Below are 6,289 nucleotides of genomic sequence, written 5' to 3' on the forward strand. Positions count from 1 at the left end.
TGGAAAGTGGAGACTTAAGTATATAAGCAGATAGAGCATGATTTTTGATGCTAAAAGTTCAATTTGACGTGTTGTTGTGTCCAGTGGATTGATAGTGGTGGTGAGCAGCGCCTCCTGGTGGAGAAAATGAGAAAACTTCAAATGACCACCTGTGAAACACAATCAAATCAAGGCTGAATGAATGTGAGTGAAGTGAAATTTATGTGGTAGCAGCCGGTTGTGTTGAGAGTTTAGGCTAAAATGTTGCGTGTAAAAGGTTGGCGTTGGTCATGAGTGTGCAGCCGGATGTGAGGATGTGTGAGTGGGTTTTTTGTCTCCTGGAGCATACTTGTTTGGCTGAAGTTTGTTGCTGCAGATACAAAACAGTCGGAGAAAAAAGAAGCAAAACGGGGTAAATCCCCAGTAAAACAACAGCCCACTTTCTTCACATGCTTGCAGTGTGTTATCAGTGAAGGTAGCAACAGGGTGGTGGGAAGTCTGACTCAGTGTACAAATGTAACCCAGCTCACTTTTTCTAATGTTTTTCCTGCACAGCGCAGGAAAAACAAACCCTTTATTCCACTGCAGTGAAGTGGAATAAAGGGTGAAATGCAACTTACTGATAAAGAATCAAAGCAGAGAAACATCCAGAAACATTAATATATATATATATATCCTAACTCAGTTTTTTTCAGAGTGCATCAGTTATTATTCTGATTTTAAGTTCAAACTTTATTCCTCACTTTGAATTCATGACGGTAAACCTAAAGATGGATGTTTTATTTTGAATATTTCAGCTGAAAATCCCAAAATATTCCGGATTATTTTCTCTCTGTCTGAAGATGAGGTCTGGGTTGTTGCTGCTTCAGCTTGTTTAGTTTAGTTTTTGCTAAATAAATAATGAAAACAAACCTCTTGTTTTGATTTATCTATGAGCAAATAAAGCAAATTTTAGGAAAGATGGCATGGAATTAAACCAAGATGTGCTTTTATTTTTAAAGATTTCACTTGTAAAATGCATCAGAAAGTTGCATTGTAAAGCTATGAGAGAGGATTAAGGCAAATAAAATAAAATAAGGTTGTAGTAACAGGAGAATAAAGTCAAATTACGACTTTATTCTTGTATTATTTAGACTTTATCCCCTTGATCCAACTTTATTCCTGTAAAAATGTATTCTTGTAATTTTTTAACTATTTTCTTTTTATTTGTAATATGATTTTATTCTAATTTTATTTATTCTTAGTATGATCCTAATACTTCGTTGTAGAAAGCAGCCATCATAGAAGTTCATTTATCTATTTTAAGAGTAACAGATTCCTCTGTATTCATGGGGAGGATGTGTGAATTATTGACATTTCAAAATAACATATTTTTATTTTAATATAAAAACTGCTGCTGCACTTATTTGCATCCATAAGATCAGAAATATTTCTTTTATTTTCCTCTACAGTTTATTTAATCTGTATGTTATGAAGCTGCTCATTGTTGACGGATCCAAACATTGAGATGTTTCTCCGTTGAGTCCAGAGTTACTCTGTAGTTAACGGAGTAAAGAATGGACCATGAATCTGGTTAAATAATTGAAGAAAAGGCTGACGTTGCATCTTTCAGCAGGTTAAAAACACGACCAGCCCACTGAAGATCCACTGAGTCTCTTCACTAAATAAACTCAGTAATTTGCTGCCAAAAACCAGTCATAGTCCTATAAAGTCGTTATATTATGTTTATTTTAGAGTTTACAGCCATTTATTTTTTAAATTAATTTCCAGAAAATCAAAGTAGTCAAACTTCATATGACATAAACTCTGTCATGCAAGTTTGTGATAATAAGGACTTAATTGTTCACCTGAGAGTTGTTTTTTTTTCCAACTATGTAGTTCCCAGTGTTTAGACATGGCCACACCTAGAACCAGTTTGTAACTGGTTGAATAAAGGAACCGGTTTGGTTTTCCATATAACAGAGACAGATTAGTTCCATGCCGTCTTACCCAGTAAATAAGACTGATGCTGACACTAAGCGCTGCTTTGCGTCTCAAATCTCAGCCTTTCTGCACTGAGTCTGTGTTTTCTTTTCTGCTCCAACTCTTTATAAATTATCCTAATGTGAGTTTCTGCAGCCATGTTTTTGTGTTTCCTTCTTGAATGAGCTTTGGTCCAACAGGAATGATCTGCTAAGCATCTCACCACGTTCTGCAGAAACCTGCTTTTACCTAATTCTTTGGTTTCATGTGGTAGAACAAGGATGCATCTCGAACAGGGTGTACAAACTTATTTTCACAAGGGAAAACTTAAATACTTAAAAATAATTTTGCATGTTAGCTGTATTAAAAGAAAGGCATCTAGTTTTCACATTTCTTTTTGGATTTGATTGAACAATTTCTTTTCTCAGAATAAGAACAACACTCGGGTCACCTTCTTTCAAAACACTTTCTACGTTTAACCAAGTTTAATAAATTAGATAAAAGCTGATCTGAGTGCAGAAAAGTCATATTTTCACTTAAAGTCTATGGATAGACACTTGGTGCTGTAGCAATCAATCAATCAAATTTTATTTGTATAGCACATTTCAGCAGCAAGGCATTTCAAAGTGCTTTACATGATTAAAATAAAAACAGCATGTGACATTGAATAAACAGTGAGAAAGAGAGAGATTTAAAGATAAAAACATTAAAACCCGCACCCCTTTTAGGACTTCAGTTAAACGTCGTTTAACTGGGACGTTTTCCGGGGGGCTTTACATCATTAAAACGTAGAAAAGAAATAAAAAGAAATTAAAAACATTACATTGAATAAACAGTGAGAAAGAGAAAAAGAGATTTTAAAAAAATGAAAAATAAAAGCTCATATCTGGAAAAACATTACGTCGGAAATAATTTTTACCCTAGATAAAAGATCTCCGTCTGCTGGACGGGTCAAATTTGTATCATTCTTGAATCAGTCCATGGACCACAAATGGCCCCCTGGCCGTACTTTGGACACCCCTCATCTAGAGCCATTTACTTTTTAAACATTAAAGAACAACCAAAGTGAAGATTACATTGTCTACTCAAGCTAAATGCTTAAATTTCATTGACATTTTCACTCCGTTGTGCTTCCTAGAGTTTCTCTGCTACAGTTACATTAACGTTTTGACTCAAGCTGAAACTTACTCTTGAGAAGTCGCTGTTGTACAATTGATTTATCCACTCCGGTTGAGACAGAAACCTAATTAGAGGCTGTTAGCATGCTAATGCGCACGTAGCCTGACACACAAGTACACACACACTGACATGTGTTTACGCCCACACACAATAAGACACCGACAGATTTATTCCTGTCCTTTTTCCTCGCTCTGTTTTTTGTCCTCATGTGACCTGCAGTCCTTAAGAGTTTTTACTTTAACAAGAACTGAATCAAAACATGTTTTTGATCCTTGTCTGGGGGGGAATCGCTTAACAATGAATGAAGCTGTTTATATGAGAGATGGGAGCTGATCAGAAACGATGGGAGCTGATCAGAAACAATGGGAGCTGATCAGAAACATTGGGAGCTGATCAGAAACATTGGGAGCTGATCAGAAACGATGGGAGCTGATCAGAAACGATGGGAGCTGATCAGAAACGATGGGAGCTGATCAGAAACGATGGGAGCTGATCAGAAACGATGGGAGCTGATCAGAAACAATGGGAGCTGATCAGAAACATTGGGAGCTGATCAGAAGGAGAAGTTTTCTCACCTGTTAGGTTGAGAATGTTTCCCATGTTGCACCTACAAGAAAATACTGAGCTGAAAATACACAACATACTGGACTTCAAACTCCACACTGAACTCAGAGTCACTCAATTAAGATTGGCAATGTTTGTCATAGAGTTCCTTTTTATTTGAACAGTGAGCCCTTTGCTCCAGCTTTCAAAGGCTATTTAACTTGTCAAGTAGTGATGTATGAACAAAACATGAAGTTTGAACAATCTGTGCGAGAAAAAAGGACAAAAGTGTTTTCGGTTTTACTTGACAACTTGCACTTTGCAGAGACCAGAGCTTGGGACCGAGTCGATGCTTTGCACGTCTCGAGTGTTTGTCCTAAAGTCCAGACTCGAGTCAAATCGAGCAGCTGTTAATGTCCACAGGCTGAAACTTTGAATTTCAAGTTGTTTCGAATATTTTTTTAAACAATGTTGCTTTTTAAGATCTGCATTTATCTCAAATCGTGATAATAAAGTATTTCTGAAATTGTACCTCTATATTGTACAGCTCAATTAAACTTAGCTGCAAAAACAGAAGTATAACTTTCCAAAGTCCAAATTTATTGAAAAGTTTAAAAAAAACCTCCACATTCAGACATAATGTGCTGAACAATGTAATTATTCTCCACATGATTTTCCAAAGCAGAAGATCCTTTCGGAAACAAGACAGAGAAAGTTTCACCATCGACTTGATTTGAGCTGCACATTATTTTGGAGGAACCAAATTTAAAATAGCATGACGAAAACAGCAAACATGTTAAAACCAAACAGTTTCACCAATATATAAACGGTCGTTCTTTATGCAACTTCAAATGTCGGACAAAGAGAATCTGTCTGTGATTCACTTAATTTCCTGTTCAGTACTTAGTCAATAGGAATTACTCTGGGTTCTTTACTTTCTTTTTTAAGAAGCCTGATTCCAAGTCACTGGTGTAAAAGTCCAAATAAATTCAAAGCATTAATGAATCTGACTGGAGCCGAATGTGACTTGAGTTCACAGCTCTGACAGAAACAGACGAATCCCTGCTGCAAAACCTTCTTTCATTTTCATTTTCACCCGTTTTTGCTAAAATCTTTTGATGCTGACTAAAAAAATAACCTCACGTAGTTTTTGTGAATATATTTCGCATTCATGCATTAAACAACCACCATTAGCAAACTGAAAAGGTTTAAAAATTAAAAACTTCACATGACTCAGTCAGTCCTTGATGAAACTGATTTGGGTTTATTTTCCAGTGGTTTACTGAATATCATCCTCTTTGCCCTACTTCCTTTCCAATGAATTTCAGCCATTAGCCAAACATTTTATAAAAACTAAATTAAAATTTTAAATAAATATGAAAAAGCTGGAAAGAGCAACCATCCATCACTTTTCTCACCATTTATTCATTGTCTGGTTTGTAAGTAGAGACTGGGCCCCATCAACGACAGGAAGGTACAAAAAATCCTTTAAAAGAGACAAAACGTTACAGATAAAGGCTCTGAGTCAGCTGCGCAATCTTTTCAGTTTTGGGTCAGTGCTGCCCGTCCAGAGGAAAACACTGATTAAACTTCATGAGGAGGTTTCCTTCTAAATGATAACACAAGATAGAAAAAATAGATCCAGAATGGACTGAAACTAGACCAAAAGTTAGCGAAAAAAGAAAAAGGCTAGGAAAAAACTCCCTTTACTGCTGTGCTAGCTGTCTTTTCCTCCCAGACACACCAGTGTGAACCACTGTTACCATCCAGCCTGGGGCCAGCGCTCTGCGAGAGATGGGAACTGCCTCTGTTTAGCCTCTAGTTTACCTTCATATCAGCAAAATAAAATGTTTTGTTCTGTTCTAATGCAAGAAAAAAAAAATTCCCCAAGTAAACATAGAAAGCTGCAAAATCCTCAGTGGGGAATTTGTTGATTTCAAATAATTAAACAAGAAAAAAGGATCCAATAGTTTGTTTTCAAGTTTATATTTTGTCTTGGCATACATAAAACTATTCAAGCATCTTTTTAGTCTGTGTTTTATCATACGGTGTAACTTTCCAGCTGGTTGAAAAAGACAGAAATCCTCCAAGAAAAGAGCCTTTGGTTGGTTTTTCTTTTCCAGGAACACAACTCCTGTACTTTAACAATCCCCTGAAGGTATAATTACCTTCAGGATGCTTGCAGAATGTATCAGAATGAAAACAGTCACTATAAACTCTGATTGAATTCAGATCTTCATTCATTCTCACACAGAGCCAGGAATACAAGTTACTGAAAAACACTGAAATTTAAAGTGTAATAATTCTACAATACCTTTCAATATTTTAACAATTTACTGATAATAATCTAAAACTTCCCTACTGAAAAATTAATTCATTGAGAATCCGATTCCGGTGTCGTGAAATCCATTGATTTCTCTCTAACAACTATGAGGTTTTCCTGTCTTCCAGTGGTTGCTGAAGCTCGTGCCATGCAGATTTAAACTGGAACATCAAGTCGTCACATTTTTAAAACGAGTTTATTGATTTTCTATTCACAACAGTTGCAGGAATCATGAATTTGGACATTCACAGTCTTCTGCTGCGCCAGGACAGATTAAGTCACATTTGCTGTGAAATTGCTACA

Source organism: Poecilia reticulata, chromosome 11, assembly GCF_904066995.2.
Source record: "Poecilia reticulata chromosome 11, P_reticulata-male-v2, whole genome shotgun sequence".
In the NCBI taxonomy this organism is placed as follows: domain Eukaryota; kingdom Metazoa; phylum Chordata; class Actinopteri; order Cyprinodontiformes; family Poeciliidae; genus Poecilia; species Poecilia reticulata.